The 18,186-nt window shown below is 46.4% G+C and overlaps 1 protein-coding gene across 2 annotated transcripts in view; it reads left to right on the forward strand.

The window, feature by feature from the left end:
* The first annotated feature begins 462 nt into the window (after positions 1–462).
* RNF152 (ring finger protein 152) overlaps positions 463–18,186 on the forward strand; it is a 63,943-nt gene continuing 46,219 nt past the window's right edge. The window contains exons 1-2 of one of the 2 annotated variants that reach the window (XM_066353473.1): positions 464–767; positions 1,979–2,102. The gene's annotated coding sequence lies outside the window, so the exon portion shown is untranslated. Of the gene's footprint in view, positions 768–1,978; positions 2,103–18,186 lie in introns of both variants that reach the window. The other variant, XM_066353474.1, reaches the window with a different exon arrangement.

The raw sequence follows: 18,186 nt of genomic DNA on the forward strand, positions 1-18,186 counted from the left end.
GGTCCCGCCCCGGTCTAACAACGTGAACTTCAAGGGTCAGCCAAAAAGTATGTGCGGTGACGCGGATCCAGACAGTTTCTGGAAACGTGACAATTTCAACTCCTCCCTCACTAGGTCCCGGGTCCAGAGTAGCAGACTGGTTCCCGCCGGCTTCGTCCCCAGCCCCCGCCCCCTCCGCCCTGTCCTTCTGCCGGCTGAGCTCGGCCTCCTCCTATACTTGATTCCAACTCAGGCCCCCTGGTGCGCGTGGAAAAGACAACGTCGAGGTCCCCGCCAAGGTTCGGCCCATGGGGGCAAGGCCGAGGGAGAGCACGAGATAGGGGAGGCAGCTCCCCACCGCTGGGGTGGTTTGCCATTCCCGCAGGACCTACAGCCGTGGGGACAAACGGGGGAGGAGGAGGGGACAGGAGGAGGTGGAGCCGCCGTGGAGGGGCGGTGCCGCGGGGAGCGGAGCCCGGCCTCCCGCCCCCACCCCCTTTGGTGTCTCAGTGTGGGCGGTGACACAAAAGCTCCCGCTCGCTGCCGAGCGCCTGGCTGCAGTGTCCGGCTGGGATCGTGGAGGGCGGTGGGGCAGGTGGGGCGCCTCCCCAAGGGCGGGGCAGGGAGCAGGGGCTGCAGACTCCGAGGCCGCGCTCCTGGCGCTCGCCCTGCTCCGGCGCCCCGCGTGTCTAGCAGAGCGGGTGGCGGGCGCGCTGGGATCACCCGGCGATGCTACCACCGCCGCTGCCGCTGTAGAGAGCGCCCGAGCCTGCTGCCGAGAGAACTCGGTGAGTTTCGGTTTGTTTCTCTCCTCTGCCTACCCTGGATCCCGGGCGGCGAGAGGGGCGCGCTGGGATGTCTGCGCCCCCCGCGCAGCCGCACCCAGAGCAGGGACGCGGGAAAGGGGAGCCGCCGCCTGGTGTATTGGCCCGGTACCTTTTGGCTGGTGGACAAGGGTGGTGGGACCAAAGGGGTTTCACGGAGGGGAGGCCCCGGGGCGCGGGGAGGTGGTCTCTGGAGTTCCATTTGTCCTGAGCGCTGGTTGAGTTGGGCTGTCAGCTGAGGCTAGGCAAGGCGGTGGGGTGGGGAATGGCGCTGTCGGCGGCTCTGTGAGTCCTCGGATGCCCCCTGGAGCTCCGGTCCTGAGGAGCTGTAGCCTGCCGGCGCTGCGCGCCCCAGCTGCGCCTCCACCCCGCACACCCGAGTAGGTCCTCTGGCAGCCCCTTGTTGAGCGCCTTCCCCACCTGCAGAAGTTGCCCTCGCGCGCCCCTGTGCGGCCCCGCGGTCTCTCTCAGGAGAAGAAGGCACAGTGGTGGGCTAGATGTTGGGGGTCTTTTGTGCAAACCCATGCGCCTGGGGCTCTTGCTCCTGGAAGGGCAGCGGCAAGACAAAGCAGGCTGGATTTGTGGAACGCTACTCGAGAAGGGGCACCCCCAGATCCCTCCTAAGGTGGGGGCGGGTGGGGGTAGCGTGGCATGATTTGGAGAAGAGTAGAGAAATAGGCAAAACGGAGTGACAGTTCACTTGATGAGGTGGAGGAAGGCGTGAAGGAAGACGGATGCTTGCGAGTGCAGCGCTGGTGTGTCTGTCTGGACCGGTGAGTGTGTCTGTCTGGACCGGTGACTGGGCGCCCCGCATTCCCATATAACCAGGTTTACCTAGATATTTCACTAGCGTGTATTTGCCCCAAGATGTTATTCTGCGCTTCCTTGTCTATCTTTCTTGAGGGATTACAGTTGCTAGCAGAAGCACTACCACCAGAGGAGAACTTGGGGGGCGGGGGAGACTGCAGAGGGTGCGGGGGGGGGGGGATGGATATTTATTCTATAGAGACAATTAGGCAGCTTCCGCCTCCTCCACAGCCTACTAGCCCTCCACACCTCGGCCGCCTTCCCCCACCCGCTCCGTGCACCCACTGCACCGCCACTGGCCGGGAGGATGCTCAGATTTCTTTCTCTGCTGCGCGTATCTAACCCTTACTGCATGTATTTCACTGCAGGCTGAACAAAGCTCAGACTCAATTGTGCTTCCTGCTTGTCGGCCTCTTGCTTCCCAAACGCGTACCGTTTCCACTTGATGTCAGCACGCGGAAGGGGGTGAAAGGGACTCGGTGACAGATTCAGGTAACCCCCAATCATCTTGAGTAGCTGCCTGGTGTCTCTGGGTCATTTGGGCCAACAGCGTTTGCACGGGGCCGCTTGGGTGGTTTTTGCATCACACCATTCCGTTCCTATCTGTGGCACAGGAGTGGGGGCTCTGGAGAGAAATTGTCCGTGACTTTAAACCTTTCTTTTGGAGAAGTCATCTAGGGCAGGCAGGGTGCCTTTGGGGTCGTATAAATGCCACCTCGGTTCTTTTGATGAGCATTTTCACATAACCAGTACATAGGCAGCTGCATCTGAATGTGGGGTTTGAATACATGCCTGCTTTCTTATCGGTAGTAATATATTTTAGCTTCAGTGGGATAGTGTTTGTTGAAAAGGCATTATCAATCATAAGGCACTGATTATAAATTTGACCCAGCACTCAATTAGGGCACTGGTCAAATGTAGTGACTTTCTTACGAAATAACTTCTCTCCCTCATCCATTCCTTGTCATTGTGTTTGCACAATCAATGTGCCAGGTGTAAGTTACTGGGAGGTGGGAGGGAGGGCCCTTGGGGTGGGGGGGAGAAGCAGAAAGAACAGAAAACAGAGCTTTAGTTAAGTTTCCATTTATAAACCTGTGAACCATTAGGCTCTCAGTCTGCATTTTATCTTTAGGTTGTAGGTTCTTTTCCAAAAACTCTGGCCTGTTCTTTTCTTTCCAAGGATAGGTCTCTTTTGATGTCAGGCTAACCAGATCTGGGGTTATCTTGATAGAGCTCAATGAAAACGTAACCTTCAGACGTATTAGGACACCTTGGCATTGGCATTCTCTCCTAGAAGGCAGAGTCCCGCGTCCTGCACAAGTTGCAGGGGATAAAACACGGGTCTGGAAATGGACTCGGGGTTTGTCTTGTAGGAAGAAAGGGTTGCTGAGGACCAAAGGTCACTGGTGCTCTCACTTGCTCTGCAGTAGTAGAAGCAGCACGTTATCTGTGGCAGATTCTCTCTTCACCATTTTACCCCCAAATTGCTTAAAAAAATAGGCTAAAGCCCTGGCCGGATAGCTCAATTTGTTAGAGTGTCCTATGGATATGCCAAGGTTGCAGATTGGATACCTGGTCAGGACACACACAAGAGTTAACCAATGAATGCATAAATAAGTGAAACAACAAATTGATCTCTCTCTCTCTGTGCCTATTTCTCTTCTTCCTCCTTCCTCTCTCTCTATAATAAATAAATAAAATTAAACAGTCAATAAATAAAATAAAACTTGTAAGATTTGCCATTCACCTCTAGGAAAGGTTTTGAAAGGTGACTTTAAAAAGTGTAAGTGACACTGCCATTTGTCCTTCTGCTCAAAGCATGCAGGGTTCACTAGGAGAAGTTGGTGAGTTCTCCAGTCCCAGCTGGAACAAAAGCCAAGGCTTTAGATCAGATTTGTAATGGTGTTAGAAATAGAGGTATTTTGACAAGTAATTTTTATGTCAGCAATAATGCAGGGTGTGTCCTGTGTGCCTGTAAGGAGAAAAAAACCACGTGATGGGGTAATAGGGAGTGTAATAATGCAATAGAAACAAAGGGTGTGGTGTTTCTTTTCTTTCTTTCTTTTTTTTAAATAGAAAAATAGACACCTCACACACACACTTCCAAATGGGGAAGCAGCTGCCTCCACATGTAAATACACGTCTAGGAACAAAGATGGCTATAGTGCAGTGTCAGGTTTCACTGTGGTTTTAGATTGTGTACAGTAATAAATCATTCTAAAGTGTTGTATTGATGTTCATCTTTATTTTTATTTTTTAGGTGGAGGCTCTCCATCCTACAGATGTCTGCAGTAGTATGTTTAGCATTAGGTTGGGGGCGGCCCTAGAGGTTATTAGACCAACCTTTGCCTCCATGGCTTTCTACAACATTCATTTGATTTATTCAGCAGATGTTTATCAAGCACCTGAAAGATAATTAGATAATGGGCTTTGTGATCAGGGTCAGGGGTGAGGGTGGGGTGTGGAGACATAAAAATGAACCACCTTCAGGGAGCTCACAGGGTCATGGGAAAATGATTACTTGATTCTAGTTAAGTTCAGTGGAAGCTAGAGAGAGAGAGAGAGAAACAGAGTAGTATTGGATTTCTGAGGAGGGGGCATATGATTATCTAGCCTTTAATTAAATGCCTCTTTGATTGGGGAACTCACTACTTTGTGAATGACTGGACCTGTTGTTAGAAGGTGACCTTCTCTTCATAGCCTTTAAACTCTTCAGCTGAATTTCATGAATGGTTAAATTTCACTGTTGTTGAAAGGTCATTCTGTTTTCATTCCTTGCTCTTTCCCAGTTGTTTGAATCTGGCTATCCTGTTGGCAACCTCTATGTTTCACGGTTGTAGTCCGTCTCTTCTGCACTTTAATTTTGGAACAAATTCTGTTTTTCCTGTATGATCTGATTTAGAAAACAGAAGTGTGTGTGGGGGCTTTGCAGGTTTCTGTCTTTTACACAGTAATGTATCGGCAAGATAGGTTATTCTGCTGTAACAAAGAACTTCGCTGAGTACAGTTTCTCTCTTCTGTGCTCTGTGTCCACTGTGGTCAGCAGGTGGGCCCTGCTCACTGCAGTCACTCAGGGACCCAAACTGATGGAGGTGTGATCTTGAGCATGATGGCAAGATCACTGCAGCTTTGGAAAGGAAGCAAGAGGATCTTGTTCTAGTCATGACATGAGCTGACCTGGAAGTGACTGACACTGCTTTAAAGGCCAGGACTAGTCCTGTGGCCATGTTATCCACAAGTCAATATTTCTGGTACCCACAAGGGAGAGCGGGATGTGGGTGAGGAGAACATAATGATGTACACCAGGGACGTGGCCTCGACAAGGTCATGAAGTGTGTACCTGCTGGCCCTCGCTCGGTGCTTTGTCAGTATCGGCCGTTACACAAGTATCAGTTGAATGAATGAATGATACATATTGTAAAGAATCTGGGGTCACCCCAAACTATAATGACTGTATACTGGTTATCAAATTAAAAAATTACAAGTTTCTCTCTTTTTGCCTATTTTGAGTAGTTGTTTATTCCGAAGTGCTAGTCCAGGAGATATTTCTGCGGCTGGTTCTGGGAGGTTTGGTGTTTAGCATTATGTAACAGAGAGGTGTTACCTACAGACTTTCTCTCCCTCACCATCTGCCTCTTGCCTAAGACTTCCTGAGTTTGTTTGGAACAACTCAGGATAGAAAAAATGGCAAAGGGCCTAGTGCCACCCAGAAGGTGGCCCCACCTAGCAAAGACTGTAGGGCAACAGATAGGACCTAGAGGGGTCAGATGTTTGTAGCCTTGGGTCACCCTCTTGTTACTTTGATGTTTGGAAGTAGCGATGTGGGGAAGAGCTCTTTTTGGTCACAGGACTGATAAAACACCCAGAGAGAGACCTTTGGGGCATGCGTACTTCCATCCACAAGCATGGTGACTATGATGGTGGTTAAGTCCTAGGGCCTTCCTTGTCGCACTCTCCCTGCAAGGAGTTGGGTGCTGTGACATAGGCATTGTCAAGGGCTGTGGACCAAGCAGTTGGTGGCTTGTAGAATCTGTTGTGGAGAACACTGGTCACTCAGATACCTTTGTTCATGTTGTGACCAAGACAAGCATGGATTAGAATTTTTAGGATGCAATTTGTATTTATTTACTTTTATCATAAGCATGGGATTTAACAGAATAGTATTGCTTCTGACTCAGTAATCACCTCCTTGAAGTCCTCTTGACAAAGACAGCTCTCCGTACATGGGTGACCCAGTTAACAGGGTGTTAGCCCCCGAGTCCCAGTGACTAGAGGGTATGCATGTCGCACTGAGAACACAGAGGCAGCCCTCAACCCTCTGGTCCAGCATCCCTTGAGTGACAAAAGATTGCACCCAAAAAGGTCCTGAAGTGAGAGAGGAGCAGCCAGGAAACCAGCAAGGGAACCAGATATAGCCTTGACCTCCAAGAACCAATGCAGGCTGGGCTGCGAACGAGGCCCAGCCAGAGGGAAAATTAAGCCCAGAGGGACTAGTCTTGAAATATATTTGGGAAGCTCTAAAATACATCTCTCTATTCTGTTGGGCCTCTGGCCCCCCACAGCTTTAATTTCATAATGAAGCCGGCCGTCCAGGTAGAGAACACTTGTGGAGTGTAGCTTCTGGCCCTGCCGGACACAAAGTCCTGGAAGCCAAGAGGGAGGAAGGCATTGCTTTTCCTGCTCCTTCTGCATGGCCTCGTTTGTTCCAGGAGTCAGCCTCGATGATTAAAATCAGAGTGTGGATAAAGTAAGCACTTGTTTTATGTCTAAGGGTTTTCCACTTTTGGTTTTCCACTTACTGTCACTGTAAGGTTTGGAGAAGAAGCGGCCTCAAGCCTTGTATATGCTACTTGCATGTCCTTTGGGTGGTTCTTGCCTGTGATTTCTGGGCCTGGATGGCTGGGAGGACACTCCCTGTGGAGTTGTGGGGGCCACTTGTGCTCCGCTGGGAGGGGAGGGGATGAGTAGGAAAAGATGCCTTATTTGTTTGTTAATTCCTGCATAGATTAAACTCACTGCAGACATCCTGCATGATAAAACTTCCTTCAAAATCACAGGGGCTTCCTGGGGTGCCGAACCTTCTCACACAAAAGGCATTGCAACGCAGATGTCCGGGGTAGGGGAGGTCCAGGTGGACCAGAATCACAGGTGCTGCTTTCCAGGCTTCTGCTCTCTCTCTGCCGGGTCTTACTCCTGCCCACCAGGGAAATGCAGCTTTTCTGGCTTAGTTCCCACTTACAAATCCAGATAATCACACTTGATATACTCCTCCTCGCTGAGCTTCTACAAGAATTGATGAGAGTTTGGCGAAGGCTTTGACAGATACTGTGGAACTGGGAAGCCCATATTATTAATATTGGTATTCTGTTTACAAACAGGTTAACTGCCCTTCCCTAGGGTCAGTTCCCACATTTCCGGAATTTCCATCCTGACTGCATATCCTAGCTGAGAACCTTGTTTCTCTCGGTGATTAGAGTGGGTACCATCGCCTCCTGGCGTGCCCACTACCAACCCACATTACAAAATACCTTCCCCCTTAGGATGTAGGCTGTCTTAATTGTTTGTTTTCTTGCTCAGTATCCTTCTGTGACTTCCGTTGTTTTTTGGTGGGAGGTGGGAATAAGTTCATATTCTTTCCTTAAAGTTATCCCCAGTTTGATGCCCAGACTTTCTTTTCAACCTTGACCCTTACTCTACCTGGTTTCTGACGCCCCATTAGCTGGAATGGTTAACCCACTGTTCCTCAAAGATGCTTTGTGTAGTCTCTTTCTTCATTTCGCTTTTTTGTATTTTATTTTAAAAAAAAATTTTTATATAGAGAGAGACTGATTTGTTTTCCACCTATTAATGCTTTCATTGGTTGAATCTTGTATGTATGTTCCTTGACCAAGGATCGAACCTGCATCCTTGAGGTATTGAGATGATGCTCCACCCTCTTAGCAACCAGGCCCAGGGCTTAACTCTATCTCTTTAGACCTTACAGTCCCTCACTCCTCCAAAGTTCTTTGACACAGTTGCCCCCAGCTTTCATTTCATTCAACATTTATTTGTTCCTTCTACAAAGGGCACTTATCACGGATTCTCTTGCATTGTCACCTAAGGTTGACATGCCTTTTTCTTTCTATTTAATTGGAAAGAACAGAAACTCGCTCAAGCCAAGGGGAAGTGTATTGAAAAGATGTCTCAGTATGTCCTTTGTCATCAGGCTCCACATCCCAAGAGTCCCAGCAAGCAGCACCTGTGCAGTCATGGCTCAGCTGGCAATGTAGAGATTGGGGCCAGCAGGAGCTCAGTTCCTTGGCAAGATCCTAAAAGATAAAGATGGGGTCAGGTTGGACCAATTTGTGTCCCTCCAATGTTTATACAAAGCAAGGGCTGAGTAAAACACTCAATCATTCATAGCACCAAAGTCTTTGACCCACTGTGATAAAGGATTTATGGATACTGTGGTCTGTAGATTTAATCGAACTTAGACTTAACTTTGAAGAGCTCTACCTACTTGCATTAATAATGATCAAAAATGGCCTGACCTGTGGCAGTGCAGTGGATAAAGCATCGACCTGGAAATGCTGAGGTCACCGGTTCGAAACCCTGGGCTTGCCTGGTCAAGGCACATATGGGAGTTGATGCTTCCAGCTCCTCCCCACCTTCTCTCTCTGTCTCTCTCTCCTCTCTCTCCTCCCTCTCCCTCTCTGTCTCTCTCCCTTTCTCTCTCCTCTAAAATGAATTTTAAAAAAAATTAAAAAAAAAAGATTAAAAATGGAATCAATTCAGGGCTGCCAGGCTACAGTGAGTGTGCCATTGGTTGTGAGGTGCATGATCTCGCTGAGAAGCAACATGCTAACACAGTGGATTGTTATCGACAGTCTGTTTTTCGACTTCAGTTTGCCTGCTTCTCCCAAAACAAAAACTCTCTCTCTTTAGTGACATAGAACAAACAGCATTGGAACTTGTACGGCCAGTAGTCACGGCCGTCGTGGCCATGCACATGCAGGTTCTCATTGAATTCAAACAGACGGTAAAGAAACAGTGGAGCCAAAAAATGGTGGGCCATTCCTTTATTAAAGTCTCACACCAGCCCATGAGCAAACACACAGGGCTCCCAAAGCCACTGACACTTTCTCCGGTCCCACAACCAGGAGAATCTTCCCCAGTGTCTCCTAGAATCAAAGCCCCCACCAGTCTCAGTGGAGCTCGCAAAAGCCTCTCACCTCTGCACACCTACTCTCTCCCTGCCAACATGGCTTCTCCTTCAGCACTCTGCGTTCTCTCCTCTCACTCTGCAAACATGGCTTCTTTCTTCTACTACTCCTCTCTTTTCAAAACTTTCTGGCATGAAAACCTCTCCTCCAGGGCTTGACCTGTGGTGGCGCAGTGGATAAAGCCTCGACCTGGAAATGCTGAGGTCGCCGGATCGAAACCCTGGGCTTGCCTGGTCAAGGCACCTATGGGAGTTGATGCTTCCAGCTCCTCCCCCTTCTCTCTCTCTGTCTCTCCTCTCTATCCCTCTCTGTCTCTCTCTCTCTCCTCTCTAAAAATGAATAAATAAAATAAAAAATTAAAAAACACACACACAAAAAAACCTCTCCTCCAGCAAACATTAGCAAAACAATGGCCCTTCCCAAGCAGCAAGGTAATTTGCAATTTCACAGACCACATATACCTGGCGCTGCCCAGCCCCAACACCAAGTATAAGCGAGCGAACATGAAAATCATATTTTACAAACTTATTTGACCAACGTAACTTTATACTTCACTAGGTCACCCCACCGTCTCCAGAAGCAGACTGTGCTGTTTGGGTTTGACACCAATGGGTGACAGTTGCCCACAACTAGCTATCACATCTCACTTCCTAATTAACTTGTGGCTGGAAGTGCCTTTGTGATAGACAACTGGTTTACCTCACTTCTTTTGATTTTGGAATACTCATCCACGTGATGGAAGCTCTTGAACAGTCCGGAAGGCCTGATCGTTATGGATAGTGTTTATTCTGAAAGAGGAAATGTGTTCGGCTGCTTGAAGAAAATGGCCAGGAATATATTAACATTAAAATGTTCTCAGTTTGATGAATAGTGAATGGAGCTGAGATAAATGTCCCCAAAACAAAGTATTCTTTTGCAGTTGTATTGCTCTGGGGTAGGTTTGCAAATTGCTTCCCTGCAGGTTAATATGCAATTAAAAGTGGTTGGAGAGCTCTGGAAATTTGTCCCTACTTTGTTTAGAGAATTTGCCCCTTTGTTGTCTGAGACAGAAGGATTACTGTCATTTTAAGTGAGTAACAGCTAATTCAACAATGCAGATACAGAGACACTTTTAACTGTGGTTAAGTACCTGGCTGTCTATAGCTTTCTCCACATTAATGCTTCAGAATTCACCTATTCTCCTATGGTGGGGGGTAACAGCATTGGAGACACTGAACAACAGTGACTTAGATATACAATTGTGTTTATTACATTTAAATACTGAGCGCCTACTATTTGTCAGCCATAATTCTGCACAATTCTAACTAAGATCCCGGCTGTGCTGTAGCTTAATCTGTGAACTTAACTCATAATTAGTTTGGATTTCTGCTTTTGAGGTGATGGCAAAGCTAAAAGGGCAGAGAATAAAAGAATTGAACCTGATACATTTCTCACTCGATTCTGGTCCCTTACCAGACATGCCCACCTCGCTTGATCCTAATTCAGTTGAGTGGTTGACAATATCTTGAAGCGAGGTTGGTTTGGGTTCAAATGTGAGTTCTGCCATAATGACCTTGATGCAATAAAGGCTGAATGAGCCTTTGTTTCTTTGCCTGTAAAATGGAAGACAGTTGACCTCGCTGAGTTATAGAGTGCAGTCATGCACAGAAAGGGTTGCCTTACACCAGGAGCACCACGTAAGCGGCAGCTATGACTCAGGTCCATTTTACTCAGTGTCTGCCGTCCACCAGCCATTGTGCTGGGCTGGGAATCTGGGGATGAATGATCATGGTCTAAGCAGAAGAAGCTCTTAAACTAGCCATGGCAACAACCACATCCAAATTACAACAGTCTTTGGCATTTATGAGGATTCCTTTTGTGTCGTTGAAGAGCCTATAAAGCTTTGTGTAAATGGCCCCCGAGTTGGAAATGATAGGCCTCCTCAGGAGGAAGACAGAGAAAGCTGGTTCTGAGCCCACAGCCAAAGGGCACCAGCCTTTTCTCTCCTGTGGCTTCATTCCTCCCGGCAAGGGAAGGACTTCCGTAAGGGACGACCTTTTCCTAGGGTCTGGGCTCAGTTTGTCCAGAATTCAGAGGATACCAGAGTGGAGGGACTTTCTGTTTGGAAACCAGAATAATCCCAGGAGGACCAGGGCAAGTTGGGTCATCCTAGTGAGGGGTCCTATCCTTGTTCTGTGATTGTTGTTTGGAATCCTGAGTCAGGCTTAGTGGACATTTTACATACGTGGTTAGACGTACAGCCAGCCAGCCTATGAGAAGAGGCCGGAGAGAGCAGACAGGCTAAGACAGGAGGCGGCAACGGTGTGGCTTTGTCAAGCCCTTTATTTATGGGTCTGCTTTTGGGGATGGGATTATTATTGTAAAGAAGAGAGCTGTTTAATCAAGGCAAGAAGGCTAGACTATATAACTTAAGTGTGAAGGTAGTGGGATCTTTCAGAAATCACACTTAAATCGTGGTGTTTGCGGCGCTTACATAAAGTGTTACATAAAGGGGTGAGATGGTGCACAGGGCTAGGCCCACGCAGGCACTCAGTAGTAAGTACTGCAGGAACGGTGGACTCAGTTTATTCCTTAGCAGTAGCTTTGAGAGTTGGGTTCTAGTTCCGGCTGGGTTGCTGCTTGCAGGATTTCAGTCTGGGCCCTTCGAGAGCTACTTTGAAAATGCACAAACCTAGACCTGCTCTTGGTTGCTTGTTGCACCGATGTCTGGAGCATTCGTATGAGCTTACGCTCTTCCTATTTTTTTTTTCTTCTTGGTGGAACCACATGATGCCCGCTGACGAGTTGCTCTGTCCTTCCGCAGCCAGGATGCTTCTGGAGCATGTCTATGTTGTGAGCACAAGTGCAGGAAGGGCTGTGACAGGGGTGCTTGTGTGCACAGGGCCAACGCGCTCCTCCCCACGACATGCGGGAGGTCTCCCAGTGAGTCTGCTCCTGCCCAGGCGGCTGGGGAGGGAGCCAGGCCTGTCCCGTCCTGCCGAGTGAGGTTACCTAACACTGACTCCAATTCCTGGTATTCCTTCTCTCTGAGTCTCTCATGTGTGGGATGAATGGTTTGGGGGTTCAGAACTAGTCACCCCAAGATGTGCTTTTGTGGTGTATGGATTGTTTTGGGCCAAGGGCAGTTTCAGCATCAGGATGGAGAAACTTCTGCCCTTCCCATTAACTACCTAGAAGAATTTAAATTAGGGGCCCTGGCCATAAAAGAGATGATCAGAGATAATTTTTTGACCTACCTATGTGACAGGACAAACTTTTATTTACTGAAAGTCCTGAAATGACCTTTTGAAGCCCTCAAGGTGCATTACCACAACCCTAGCTCAGAATGTCTTTTTCTTTTAAAGAAAAAAATTTTATTTTTTAGTGAGAGAGAGGGAGGGAGAGAGAAAGGGAGAGAACCGTAGATTTATTTTTCTACTTATTTATGCATTCATTGGTTGATTCTTATATGTGTCCTGACCAATGATTGAATTCACAGTCTTAGAGTATCAGACCGACATCTAACCAACTGAGCTACCCAGCCAGTGCTCAGAATGTCTTCTATACCTGACCCCCCTTTCTGTCTCTGAACTTCCCATGCACAGAGACAGGGAGGGGCCTCTGACTCTCTCATGTGTGTGGGGTTCCCGTACATACGTATGTATTAAATTTGGTTACTTTCTCTTGCTATTCTGTCTCATATCTACTTGATTATTAGACCAACCAAAAGAAACTCAAGGATAGAGGAAAGTTCTGCCCCCACAGGGCAACAGATAAGACCCTTCAGTAAGCCACTGCCTTTCCTAGTGTTTAGCTGATGCTTCAAATAATAACCCTTTGTTTATTATTTCCCCTGTCTCTTCTTTGGAAGTGGAACTGTTTCTCTGGGCCTGTCACGCAGCTGTAGGCTGGACCTGCAGCAGGTTAGCAGGAAGAGTTAGGAGCTTGCTGGTTGCCGCTTCTGGGACTCCCATCCCCGGAGCACCTGAAGGCAATTGCTAGACATCTCTGTCACCCTTTCAGTCACATTTTCCTGCAGTCACCATCAGCATGTATGCCAAGATACACTCATTTATGTTCCTGATAAGCTGATGTTCCCCTAGTCTTTTATTTCAGCTAAGAAAAAGGTAGATTGCTCGTTCATGGAAGGGGAATCTTTTAGGCAAACAGAATTCATTTAATACATTAACCTTTATTTCTGTACAATTAGTGTTTCTTTGCAGAGTCGGTAGTTTACTTATTTTTTCCAACATTGGAGTCAAGTCTAGCAAAAGTTAATCATTCTCACACCTTGGGTTGATGGCAAAAAAATAAATAAGGAATTTGAGAATTGCATCCTTTGGCAGTCATACGTTCCTATAAGAAGTTCATTGATTTACGGAAAATTCAGCAAGAAGTTAAAAAGAACATGTCAGGTTTCCCCCAGACTTATTTCATGTTATCTATGGAACCTGTCTGCAGATATGCTAAACCCTCTCTGGAACATGCTCCATAGAATAACTTTCTCTTGGAGTCAAGTCCAGTCTGCAGTGAAAACTGAAGGAGAGCTGCTGTCCAGACAGTCTAGAGTTCCTTGTGAATTAGGAGGGTGGTAAGGATCAGTTCTGAAGTCTAAATGGGGTTCAGCCTCGTTCTGTTTGCCTCCGCTTTCATTATATCCCTTACCTCTGACTTATTGCGAAGGACAGTACTGCTCAATTCTGTTACCTCTTTCAGAAAAAGTGAATGGGGTTTCTTTCTTCCTTTTATTATTCTTTTAACTTAAAATTTTTGTCTTTAATTTATTGTGCTGACATGATTCAAGTGTCCCACTCAATATAATAACACCCCCCACTCACAGCATCGTGCCTGGCTTGCCCCATGCAAAGTCTTTCACCGCCTTTCCCCCACCCCCTTTCCTGCTGGCTATTGCTACCCTGTTTTCTGTATCTATGTGTTGTGTTTATAAATTTGATTAATCCCTTCACCTTCTTTGATCCCATCCCTTCTTCCCCCTTCCCTCTGACAGCTGCCCCTCTGTTCCCTGTGACCCTGCCTCTATTTCTATATTGTTCCTCAGTTTATTGTGTTCATTAAATTCCATAAGTGAGATCATATGGTATTTGTCCTTCTCTGCCTGGCTTGTTTCTCTTAGCATAATAATCTCCAGGTCCACCCATGCCGTTGCCAAAGGTAAGATTTCTATCTCTTTCAGGGCCTCATAGTGAATGGGGTTTCATTTAGTCTAAATCCTAGAAATGAATGACTGATCGCCGGCAATGGGGAATTCTCGCCCTGCCATTGGAGGAAGCGGTTCTGAGCATGCTGACTCCCCTCTGGGTCCGGCGGTCCGCATCCCTCACTGTAACTTCTCCTTTGAGATTCTGATTTGTGAAGAAACAAATTTCTTCCTTTTATGAGGCTTTTTAGTGCTAGGTGACTGGTGCCGTTCGATAGAATCTATAGTACTTAACAGCTTAATACACTTGCTTTTCCCAAAGCTAATCACAGTTAAAATAAGAAAAGTAGAGAAAGAGAGAGAGAGAGAGGACAGTTTGAGCAAGGAAGAGTAAAGAGAATAATGGAGGTAATTATACTGTAGGAATCTGGTATTTTTAAAGTTCAATCTGAGCTTCAGAGTCAAAAAGCAACTGTTGTTCTATATGGTGACGTTGGTTCAGTAAGTAAAAACATCTTGCACAAAGCAAGCTTTAATTCTTCTTCATAACATGCTACAAAATGGCATGGAAGTTTATCAGATACCCCCCCCCCCGCAAGCTATGTTGGATTCTACAATTTTGGACAAATTTGAGAGGTGGGGGAGCTCACTGTAGCACAGAGATAATAGCACTCATTATATACTTCAGATGCAGTGTCCAGTGCTCTCAGCATGTTATCTGGGAGGCAGCCGAGCCTGGAAAGTTAGGTGACTTGTCCGAGGTCACATGCAGAGTTCACGCCAGAGCTGCACATGCCAGACCCTGGCAGTCCTTGCTCTTAACTGCATCCTTGGAGCCACCTTCACGATGAGGATCTTGAATCGAAAGAAGTGAAAATTTAAAAAAAAGAAAGAGAAACAGGTTCAGTGTCACATCATTTAAAAGGCCTTTGGGAGCCAAGATGGGTGACTTTGGTCAAGCGCCAAATCAATGTGATATTGATTTTGAGGCTGCATTGTTTGAAAGAGTTGCTGATGGGTTTCGTTGGGAAACTTGCACTGAGATTTCCAGTTATTACCGGAGCTTTGCCCTGTGTTCACAAGTTTCCATGAAGTCTGCTGGTGTGAAATGTTTCTGGAGGGACCACTTGACAGAAAGCCGGTGTATGTAGCTGTGTGAGAAACTCGATCAGATGCTGAGAGTTAAAGACTTTCATCAATACAGCCTTAAAAAGTATTTCAACAAAATCCCCCCCACCCCCACCCCAGTTACTGTTTTTTTGCTATATCAGAGAGTGGGATAAACCATATTCTTTTATATTGCCTCTGCTTTGCTCATATAGTTCCCTTCCCCTGGAATACCCCCCCCCAAATAGAAACACAACAAAAACCCCCAACCCCAACACATCTTAACGGAAACTGTATGTTCTTCCTCCCAGATTTCCTTCCCGTTTCACCTGCCCTGGAAATCCTCCCCTAACTCTCAGGCAGAATTAGTTTTTCTTCCATTTGTTCTCTGTACTCCCACCTATCCCTGTGAATGATAATTCTGTGTACGATTGCTCCCCTCCTACATTGTGAATTCTTTGTCTGTAGCTATGGACCTTGTCTGGTTCAGGAGTTTGGATGAATGAATGGAGGAAAAAAGAAACAAATGAATGAACAAACTATCCATGATGTGGATTTGCTGGGATTAATTAGAGTGTTTATTAGTGGAGAATGATGGTAGACATATTGGGGTGATTGTGGTGACTGGCCAGGTGCTTACCCCATTTCAACATTATTGACATTTGGGGTCAGTTTTTTGCTTATAGGCCTACTATAGGATAGTTTCTGTGGGGTGTTTAGCAGTATCCCTGGACTCCCTGTACACACTGGACGCCAGTTGCCTGGCTGTCACAATCAAAGATATCTCCACACTTTGCCAAATGTTCTAAGGCAGTGGTCCCCAACCCCCGGGCTGCGGACCGGTAGCGGTCCGTGGGCCATTTGGTACTGGTCCGCAGAGAAAGAATAAATAACTTACATTATTTCCGTTTTATTTATATTTAAGTCTGAATGTTTTATTTCTAAAAAATGACCGGATTCCTTCTGTTACATCCGTCTAAGACTCACTCTTGATGCTTGTCTCAATTATATTTTAAAATACCACAGTTTTTACGCTAGTCACATAATTTTATTTTGTGCATTTATCCATCCCACCCTAAAGGCTGGTCTATGAGAATATTTTCTGACATTAAAACGGTCCGTGGGGACCACTGCTCTAAGGAGTCAGAAGGACCCGTAGTTGACAACCACTGTAGTGGACTACCTTCTGCATCTAGACTTCTGCATCTAGATGGGGCCACAAGACTGGTTCTCACCAACAGGGTGTGTGCAGAAATGAGAGGCAGTTAACAGTGGGGTGCTGTTTTCACATTTGGTCTTTTTCCGGTCTGCTGCAGGGTGCAGCAGGGAACTCTGAAGTCCTAGGGTAAGATGGAGCCACAAGATGGAAAGAACCTGGGTCCTGAATGACCATGTGGAGCAGAGCCTCCCTTACCAATTTGCACTGGAATGCAGTGTGCAGAAGAGATTAAACCATTATTAAGTTAGGCCAATGAGATTTTTGGGTGTTCTTTTTTTGGCAGTCTGTCTGTCTTGTTGAGGCAGCCATGTTAGTATCCAGCTAGTGAATAAAAACAGAGACTCCAACCTTGGAAAAAGAGACATTTTTTGTTTGTTCTTATGTAGCATCTTATTGCCATAATTCTTATAATTTTTATTTTATTTATTTTAGAGATAGAGAGTAAGGGAGAAAAAGAGAGAGAGAAACATCAGTTTGTTATTCTGCTTACTTATGCATTCATTGGTTGATCATTGTTTATGCCCTGGCCAGGAATTGAAACTGCAGCCTTAACATAGTAGAGTGATGCTAACTGACTGAGCTACCTGGGCCAGGGCAATATAATGTTTATTTTTATCAGAAAATAAGATGATGATAAATGTGAATTTGTTATGCTACCATTCTAATCATTCTGACATGTGAATAATGAGCAGCTTTGAGCTATAAATAATTTTAGTAAAAAGTAATAAAGCATCAAGTATCTTGGCAGTTTTCATTTTATTGGGCATAACTATGTACCTGCTACACAAGTTCAAGTTGAGATATTTGTGGCAATTTATGTTTAATGCCTTCTAACAATTTTGAGGGAAAATGACAGATGTTGATACCCTACAGCCATAGCTGTTCCCCACACCATTAATCAATAAATCACTGTGTGATGTGCTGGGCTTTGAAGCAGAGTCATGTATGCTTGGTGCAGCCGCATGCTGTGGATTAGTGTCCTTAAAAAACTGAACCTAAAACCTTGCTTATCAGACTCATTCAGTGCATAGTTCTAGATTTCTTTTGCAACAAATTAATTGTATTGGTGGTTGTGTCGACACAGAGCGGCTGACTGAAATGTGTAAGTCAACTGGCTTCATTCGGCACCCATCTGGGTGACAAAGCCGGGTTGTTTGTGGGAAACAATGGCTGTTTGTGGGTCAGTCCTCGGTGGCTGAAAGCTTTGTGTCTGATTCAGTGGTCGGGGAGCCTGCTCCGTTTCCACGGCATTCAGCCCATTGAACAAAGAGCCACCCTCAGTGAATTTCACCCAGCCTGTCAGTCAGTCAAATGATCCCTGTCGGGAAATAGAGCAAATCTGGCTTGACAATTTTAAGATGGTAAAGACTCTCTAGTAAAAATCCTGCTAGGCATCTGAACTGCCAAATATTTGATTCTTGTGTGTGTGTGTTTTCCCATAGAAAACATTTTCACAATGGTAACAAGGCTAGCTGACACTTGTGGCACTAATTATGTGCCAGGCTCTGAGTGTTTTGCATACAGTATGTGCTTGATTCTCACCGAGGCTCATGGGGAAGGTGCTGTGAATACCTTTATTTTTATTTCTTTACGAGAAACTGAGACACAGAAAGGCTCACTGACTTGCCCAAGGTCACAAAGTGAGTCCAGGTCAGAGCTGGGTTAGAACCCAGCCCCGATGACTCCAGGGTTTGTGCTGGAAGCCCCTGTGGTTACGCTTCTGTCGAGGAGACTCATGTTCTCCGAGATGTCCTGAACCTTCATGACTTCAGCTAACATCTGTATGTGACTAAAAAGAGTTACTGACATTATTGCATGGGTTTACTTATTTGCTCATGGGTTGGGCATAACTTCCCAGGGTAGCTGTCAGCTGATGCTCTTTGTCTTCCATAACTCTTGGCACACTGCTTC

Source organism: Saccopteryx leptura, chromosome 11 (assembly GCF_036850995.1).
Source record: "Saccopteryx leptura isolate mSacLep1 chromosome 11, mSacLep1_pri_phased_curated, whole genome shotgun sequence".
NCBI lineage: Eukaryota > Metazoa > Chordata > Mammalia > Chiroptera > Emballonuridae > Saccopteryx > Saccopteryx leptura.